This window comes from Myxocyprinus asiaticus, chromosome 34 (genome assembly GCF_019703515.2).
Source record: "Myxocyprinus asiaticus isolate MX2 ecotype Aquarium Trade chromosome 34, UBuf_Myxa_2, whole genome shotgun sequence".
Classification (NCBI taxonomy): Eukaryota; Metazoa; Chordata; class Actinopteri; order Cypriniformes; family Catostomidae; genus Myxocyprinus; species Myxocyprinus asiaticus.
The window spans coordinates 13,319,692-13,329,595 of NC_059377.1; positions in this window are offsets into that span (position 1 = coordinate 13,319,692).

Below are 9,904 nucleotides of genomic sequence, written 5' to 3' on the forward strand. Positions count from 1 at the left end.
TCACTAGGCTACACAATCATGGGGAAGACTGCTGATCTGACAGTTGTCCAGAAGACAATCATTGACACCCTTCACAAGGAGGGTAAGCCACAAACATTCATTGCCAAAGAAGCTGGCTGTTCACAGAGTGCTGTATCCAAGCATGTTAACAGAAAGTTGAGTGGAAGGAAAAAGTGTGGAAGAAAAAGATGCACAACCAACCGAGAGAACCGCAGCCTTATGATTGTCAAGCAAAATCGATTCAAGAATTTGGGTGAACTTCACAAGGAATGGACTGAGGCTGGAGTCAAGGCATCAAGAGCCACCACACACAGACATGTCAAGGAATTTGGCTACAATTGTCGTATTCCTCTTGTTAAGCCACTCCTGAACCACAGACAACGTCAGAGGCGTCTTACCTGGGCTAAGGAGAAGAAGAACTGGACTGTTGCCCAGTGGTCCAAAGTCCTCTTTTCAGATGAGAGCAAGTTTTGTATTTCATTTGGAAACCAAGGTCCTAGAGTCTGGAGGAAGGGTGGAGAAGCTCATAGCCCAAGTTGCTTGAAGTCCAGTGTTAAGTTTCCACAGTCTGTGATGATTTGAGGTGCAATGTCATCTGCTGGTGTTGGTCCATTGTGTTTTTTGAAAAGCAAAGTCACTGCACCCATTTACCAAGAAATTTTGGAGCACTTCATGCTTCCTTCTGCTGACCAGCTTTTTAAAGATGCTGATTTCATTTTCCAGCAGGATTTGGCACCTGCCCACACTGCCAAAAGCACCAAAAGTTGGTTAAATGACCATGGTGTTGGTGTGCTTGACTGGCCAGCAAACTCACCAGACCTGAACCCCATAGAGAATCTATGGGGTATTGTCAAGAGGAAAATGAGAAACAAGAGACCAAAAAATGCAGATGAGCTGAAGGCCACTGTCAAAGAAACCTGGGCTTCCATACCACCTCAGCAGTGCGACAAACTGATCACCTCCACGCCACGCCGAACTGAGGCAGTAATTAAAACAAAAGAAGCCCCTACAAAGTATTGAGTACATATACAGTAAATGAACATACTTTCCAGAAGGCCAACAATTCACTAAAAATGTTTTTTTTATTGGTCTTATGATGTATTCTAATTTATTGAGATAGTGAATTGGTGGGTTTTTGTTAAATGTGAGCCAAAATCATCACAATTAAAAGAACCAAAGACTTAACCTACTTCAGTCTGTGTGCATTGAATTTATTTAATACATGAGTTTCACAATTTGAGTTGAATTACTGAAATAAATGAACTTTTCCACGACATTCTAATTTATTGAGATGCACCTGTACATTGGAATAGCCAAATATGTTCATTAAAAGTGGGTGTCCACAAACTTTTGGCCATATAGTGTATGCAACAACAGTCTCTAGTGTTTTCTCAGAATGGTGCCAAAAACAAAAAACATCCAGTGAATGGCAGTTCTGCAGATGAAAACAACTTGTTGATGAGAGAGGTCAACAGAGAATGGCCAGACTGGTTCAAGTTGACAGAAAGGCTACGGTAACTCAGATAACCACTCTGTACAATTGTAGTGAGAAGAATATCATCTCAGAATGCACATCATGTCGAACCTTGAGGCAGATGGGCTACAACAGCAGAAGACCATATCGGGCACTTTATTAGGACCAAAGTGTTCCTACTAAAGTGCTCAGTGAGTGTATATAAATGCAGTAATGTTGCATAGGCCTATACAATAGCCAAGCAAATAATAAATACGATAGCGTATGCTAAATGTAAAAAACATCTTTGCTTGTCTAAAAACAGCAGTACATTCTGGCCACTTATTTGAGGAATTTTCAGTGTTATATTATCAAAATTCAGCACATCTAAGGCTTTGGAGCAATTCACCAATGATAATCAATAACCTTAAATCCAGTCTGAAAGACTCATTTGGCAATGCGTCATACATTGGTGCATGAGTAACAGCTATAAATATTGTTATGAATAATATGAAACTGTATTTTGCTTTTTTTTTTAATTAAAGAAAAATATATATTTTTTGTCCTTATGACAATGAGATAATTTAACTGTTAGCCTATATTTATGACAAACTACATTACCCAGTCTCCGTCTCTATGTGAAACTGCACTTGCCACAAATACATGAAGACATATCGAACCGATATCATGTTGAGCTCATTATAATGGACACGTCTTTATTTTATTCCACATATTTTCAGATTTTCTATGTATGTGCCACCACATGAGTTAAAAAAAAATCCTTTATGCATCCTAGATAAACTTGTGTAGCTAATTTTCCACTGAGGTGAGTCGTAAGAAGACGTGAGTCGCAACGGATGTTCTTAATTGACAGTTTATGTCATTTGATTTGCTCACATCTCTTACATCGTCAGTGAACATTGGAATATAATTTACAAAATGATATTAACCATGTATTATGCTGCAGTTCCTAAAAAAGTGACTGTGTTGTGCCAAAATCTGACTCCATGCCAGTTTCTTACTCCCTGCTTGGTTTGGTCCTTATCCCTATAGTCCACCACTACACCCACCCCTAACCATAGTAAGCTGTCATTGGTCCCTATTCCTAAAGCCCACCCCTACACCTAGCCCTAAACATAAGGATACTAGGGAGTCAGAAATTGGCATGACACCGTTACATGGACGCGCTCTCACATGACTTGCAGGATGTGCTTATGACATTTAACAGTATTATAATGCAATAGAGCAACGATCTATTGAGCTGAACTATGGTCTATTAAGCTATTCATTTTCATTTGTCTTCACAATACATTTTTATTGTATAGATTGATTTTTTGATTTTAATTGATGAATTTCTCATCATTCTCAGCACATTCCTTGAGATGCTTTGGGAATTAGGGGCCAAGCACCGAAGGTGCTATAGCCGCTATTGCATCAGTTAGTATTATTAGGGGCCAAGCACTGAAGGCACGTAGCCCCTATTGTATCCGTTAGTATTATTATTATTATTATTATTATTATTATTATTATGGCTGGGAGTCTATGGCAGCCCATACATAGGAAAATTAATACATTTGGCACACTGATGATAGGGCATGAATATCCCCTATACCAAATTTGGAGTCTCTAGGACTAGGTCATACTCTATGGTGCCACCACCAGTTCAAAAATGTAGATGGGTTTAGATGTGTTTATACGGTGTAATCCTTTTTTCTTTTTTTTTTTTATTTTTTATTTATTTTTTTTATTTTGGATGATGATAATGATACAATTACAGTAAGAACAATACAATTATGCATTTCTTTTGGGATTTTTTTGCTATTTTTTATCTTATTTACACGTACATTTTTAAATTTTACCATTAATTTGCATATAGAAATAAGCACATAAAAAAAAGGAAAAAAAAAAAAAAAAAAAAATTCAGAACCTACACTTCTATAAGTTGAAACATGAAGAAAATATGAGAATATAACATAAACTGGTGGCAGATTGCTTCCATCTGGTGAACAAAATATAAATAACATGACTTGAAAACCACGTCATGCCAGTAACAGCCAGTAGAAGGCTGTAAGCACCTACTGTGTAGTCTGATGGCTTGTTGTAACCTAATTTTATATTTTATCACAAGATATGCATTTGGATATATATTCAGACATTATCAAACTATTATTTTTCAAAGTTTAGTATTGTAAAATGTATTTGAAGTTATGTCATTATGCTTGACATCAAACCTGACCATGGTTTTAAAAAGAGAAGACACAGAATAAGCATTTTTCTACCAACAAGTTATTTCAAACATAAAAATGTAATAACTCAAAGTAAATACATTAATGTCAAGAAAATGAACATCAAGGAATAGAAATGAACTGCAGTAGTAAAACTGCAATGAGTAAACATTTAGCAATTTCAAACTTTCTATAGTAAAAATTTATTTTGCAAATGTATGTGTGTGTGAGTGGGTGTGTATGTTTTGCAATGAGGATGTTGTATGAGTCTCACCCTGTAATTTCTGTCTGTTTTTTGTCTGATTTATTGATTGTATTTGAAGGATCAACGGTTTGTCGTATTAAAATGAAACTTGGTATGCTTCATCAGAACAATGATCTAAGGATACATGCACAGTTTGGAGACAGTGCCACCTATGGGTCAAAAGGCTATTTTTGCCCGTAACTTTTGAACCGTATGTCCTGAAATCATGAGGTTGTTGTCTTTTGACTCCTTGGGTCATGAGGATTTTAACGATACCAATGTTTCCCATATCAGCCATACTGTCCGTCAGCCATATTTAAATTAAATAAAAAGCGATATATCTTTTAAAAGCATTGTCAGATTTAAAAAAAAAAAATTGAAATTCATCTTCTACATCATGTCCTGAGAATACCTGAGCAGTTTTGAGACAGCGCTACCTACAGTTAAAAATATAACCCACACTTGTGTGCTGACTCTAACCTTGCAATATCTCTTTACCACTCATTAAACATGGCAACTGAGTGGCTCAGTGTGTTAATACTAATAAGTTTTAAGGATACTAGTGCGTTTTGACTAGTACGTTTTATAGTTATTTTTTAAATAAAGGAAAAAATGTAGTTACATTTTGAATTGAATTATACAGTAGCCATTTTGACTAGTCATTAGATTTCAAATGTAAAAAAAGCAGTTGTAACTAGTGAGATAAGAAATAATGTTACTAGTAACAACTGGAATAGACACTAGCATCTAACAAATAAGCTAGTATTACAGGAATAGTGAAATAAACTGGTAAACAGGAATATATACTTGTATTATTGGAATAAGAACTATCTAATGAATAAGTACTAGTAAAATTTAAAAAGTTACTCTAGTCACTATTGAAATACAAACTAGTAATAAAAAATAAGTACTATTAACAGAAAAATGGACACTAGTAGGTTTTAAGGATATTTGTAAGATTTTACTGGTTTTACTAGTAAATATTTGTATGTTTTTACTAAGTTTGTAGTTCAATTTTATTTTATTTTTTTATTAAAATATAGTTACATCTTTCTTGTTTTTCTGTTACTAGTAAAAATAAGGATAACACTTTCTATGAAGCCCATATTTATAATGCATGGTTGTAAAGGCATTATAAAGGCATTATAATTCATTTATAAAGTCTCATATAATAGGTTGTAACACCTCATAAATAATTGTTACCACAATTATACATTATAATACTTACCTATTCAGAGTTATACTTTAGAATATAATGCGACATAACATGACCAAAATAAACTTTTATCTGTGGAAGTTTACAATTGTTTTAACCTTGTAGCTTTACAAGTGTTTTTCTTACTGTCACAAATTGTTTATATAATGCGTGTTCCTTTGTATTCTGTGCATTTTTCTATAAACTCCATTATATAAGCTTGACTTGTAATATATTGTATATTACAAGTTTATGTAATTACTGTATGTACTGTAAAAAGACAATGCTTTTTTTTTAACTTAAAGCAGGTCAAGACCACTAATTGTATATAATCATGTCAATTCTTGTGTTAGTGTTTATACTATGCTGCTTTTGTGGACAACACTTTTATGATATACTGTATATTGCATTACAACTTTTGAGGATAAAACTGGATGTTTAATGTGTTGTAATGCATTATACTCTTTTAGGCATAACTATGAATATGTTAAGTATTATTATGTATGTAATAAAAATTCATGGGTGTCTAAATATAGATTTATTAATAGGCCTGTATGGTATGTAATTCATAGGAGTTTTTTCTTTCAGATGAATTGATTAGGTTAATTCATTATTTAGGTTGGGAGTCATCTTATAAAACCTGCTTAACTTACACCAATCAGCCACAACATTAAAACCACCTGCCTAATATTGTGTAGGTCCCCCTCGTGCCGCAAAAACAGCACCAACCCGCATCTCAGAATAGCATTCTGTAATGCCAAAACATATGCAACTTCAAGCCTGTTCCTTGTTAATTTGTGGTGTCGACGTCATTGGTTTCGCCGCAGCAGGGGTGTGTTCCATTCAGAGTTATCACCCCTATGCCCTATTGCTTTCAAAGACTTTACCATCCACTCTGAGCGCTTTGAAAGGCTTGAAGTTGTGGTGCTCTAAGTTATTTTTATTGGAATTTCAGTTTGAAACAATCTTCCAGTGTGACTGTCACAAATGTTCTCCCTTTGAAGTTCCCTCCGAAGGCATTATTTATGACGTTTGGAACACAGGATTGGCTTAGTTTTCGCGTAGAAAAGGAGTTATTTAATTATTTACAAGCGAATATCTTTGTTACAACATTTTCCAAAGATAAATTTCACATATGGCTATATGTAAAACACAATATGTATGTTAATGGTTTTCACTGATATAAAAAGTTATCTGTACTGTACATACAGTATATGCAACATATCTGCTGTACTTTGAGTATAGTGTCAGAAAAGCGCTGTGTAAAATTCATTCAAATAGGCTATGTTATAGAAAACAAATTTATACTTGTTTGCAGTAGCCTTTCAAATAATGTTTTCAGTGAAGAAAAAAAAAAAAAAAAACATAGACCAAGGTAGGAAATTACATAAAATGTTTAACACATGTCAGTCAGATGAAATAATAGAAAATACAGTAACTAAAGAGTATAAAAAAATGAAAAAAGTATCCAAACATTTTCTGTTTAAATATTCTCTGACTTCTGCTCCTGCAGGATGCATTCTGCCTTGATGTGGGTTCAGTGGATCATCAGTAGCAGCACCATCTACTTCATCATCAGCAGCAGCAGCAGCACCAGCATGACCCCCTCTTCCTCCTCAAGAAGTTGAACACATTTTCATGACTGCAATGTTGTGACTGGATTTTTTGAGGAGTTTTGGGGAAAGTCAGTGTGGTGTTCATAAGCTGTAACAGCAAAAGTGTTACTGCTTTCACAGCCTTGCTGACCTAAGACTTGCTGAGCCACAGGCCTTCACCAACCACCTCCATAAAACTTCCCACAGCACAATAATGCAGTGCAGCTAAGAACTGCACTGCTGGACTTAAGGCGTAGTTTCTTCTTGTGGTCCTCTGAAGGTGTGGTTTCACAACCTGCAGCAATTCAAGGATCTTGGTCCTTGGGATCCAGAATTTTCTTATGATGTCGTCATCAGATAGAGAGTCAAGTGGGGAGAAATTTGTCCTTATGTAGGCATTTATATACACTATCTGACTTCTGCATCGCCTTCTGTGCTCAAGCTGTAGGATTCTTTGTAAAGCCGCCATTGTTGAGCATTTGATACACACATAGATACTGTATTTATTAGGAGAGTCATTAATACAACTGCTACTGATGCACCTGAGGAATGGATAGAAACACATTGGTGGCTAATAATCATCTAAATTAACTAGCTAAATGTGAGTGTTTCATCAATGATTTGTGACAGTAAGAGGGCACAGTTTAATTTGATTATTAAATTATTGTATTCATCTCTTAATGGGTTTTGGTTTTAAAATAGGCTGCTTTCATGCTGTTTTTTTTTTTTTCTTCATAGTTATCATGCTGTGGTTTGGGGAAAATGAGAAGGCCTCTCTTTAGAATTGTCTGAGGATTTAAATAAAGGATATGTTTTGTGTCATGTTTGGCTCATATTATCATGGCTAATATCTTGTGTATTAAGAAAATCTTTACATAGTCAGCTTTTGTTACTTGACTGTTGTAGTATATGTGATGGTGGGTCATCACCACTGCAAAACAATAAAGGTTTGTATTTCATTCCATACATAGGATTCTTAATCACACTTACAGTATATAATTTATTAATGACATAATTCTGGTAGTTGATAATGAAGTAATGACATTGCATGACATGATTCACACAATAATTGCTTACATTTGATCTGGCATTCCAATGCAACTGTGATGCACCAAGTCACAAGTATCACCTATTATGTGCTCATTTCTACACGTTAATCTAATCTATGAATTCCCAGTGTAATAGAAAAGCACTAACTCAAAACATATTAAAAAATGACAGAGTACTTTTGGTCATCAAATGGGATATTTTGGATATAAATTCAGATGGTGAAAGGTTTTAACTTCTCTGTCACTGAAAAGCAACTTGAAAATCGTATGTTTGTTGCCATGCAGCACCACACAGCTTCACCAGAGCCCCATTTGCCAAACCCAGTCTGTATCTTTCACTCCATATATATTTAATTCTATATCTTTTATTGTGTCAAGAATAAAAGTGGCGTTCTTATTGGTTTTTGAAAAGTGTGCATATGTATGTGCTCAAGTGCCCCGGAGGTAAGAGCGAAACCCCACTATTGCAGCTCAATGCTGCGAGAGGTTGCGATGAAAATAAACACACCAGCAACAGAGGGGCATGTGAAAATAAAGCGAAACAACGGAGAACAGAAAATAACAGAAGTAGTCATCATATTTACAGCAGTGTTGCGGGGAAATAACGTTGCTGTGGAGCTGCTTACTGACCGAACCGCTGGTATACTGTAGTAAAGAGTACACCACTTACAAAGTGCATACAAACGTAAGTGTCTTTTTCATGTCTTAAGCAGTATTTTCACAATAAACAGCTTTCTGTCCATGTAAATGAGCTGTTATAATTTGATATGCATTCGATCTCTGCAGAAGTTATTACTCCACCCCCAGAGTAACATCATTAACGACAGCTCTACATTGTTGAACCAACGTGGTTCGAACGATGGATGTGCAACATAGTTACTAGGGTTTTGGGAAACAGATGCTAGTTAGTTTCTCTAATGATGCATCGTACTATGGTGGTTAAGCAGTGAGTTACGTCTTGTATGGGAAATGCACCCCTGTACAATTGTGGTGCGGGTTGGCACTGTTTCGGCAGCACGAGGGGGACCTACACAATATTAGGCAGGTGGTTTTAATGCTGTGGCTGACAGGTGTATATCTAATGTTACAATTTAAAAGTAAATGCACATTGTTCTTAATGGGGGAAACAAGCACCTTGTGCATGACTACTTTTTACTCAAATTGCTATTCTGATAATATAATTGGTAATGAAAACATTTGCATTAAATTATGAGTTTAAAATTCGACATTGTCGCTTGAAGAAGCATTTTCGCTATAGTGAATCTCACTGTATATTTGCTAGAAAAAAAAAAATAAATAAATGCCGAATCAACAAAAATGGAGTACACATCAATATACAAATAACAGTGAAACCTTTTACAGTGTGTTGGTCGAGTGGTCTTTTGTTCTCAAGTTGTAGGCCTATGATATTTTGATCTGATGCCGCTTTGGATGCGGTTGATTCCTGATTCAAATCCCTTTCGTGTATTCAGATTTTTAACAAAACTAAGCAAATCGCTACTGCATATCAGTGTACCTAAGAAACGGGTGAGCACTTGATTCCATATTACGCGATTTCTATGAATCAAAGATCGGAACATGCGTCTATGCGGGGTGTGCGGTCTCGTGCTGCTCTGTATTTTGCCTCTACCAGCGTCCACAACTGACTAGAGCGAAGCATAATGAACTTGAAATATTTTTGAACAAGTACACTTGCTAAATAGAGACGGAATGTCTCAAGGGGCTCAAACCGCATCGGAGAATACAATAAATGGGATGGACTGACAAACAAGCATTTTTTTTCTTTTAGGAATCGAAGGTGCTGGAACGCCTTTCCGGACCGTACCGGCCCAATTTAACCCCTGATTATAATGCCGTTATAATGACTTTACAATGCATTATAAATTTGGGCTTCATAGAAAGTGTTACCAAAATACGTACAGTACTAGTAATGGAAAAACAGATACTAGTAGATTTTAAAGTTACTAGTAAATGTTTAGTAGGTTTTATAGCTCAATTTTTATTTTATTTTTTAATTAAAAAACTATAGTTACATTTTTACTGTTACTCGTAAAAAATAAGTACAGGACTAGTAACGAAAAAATAGATACGTTAAGTAAATAGTAAGTTATGGAATAAATGTTAAAAGCGCTTACCATACTTT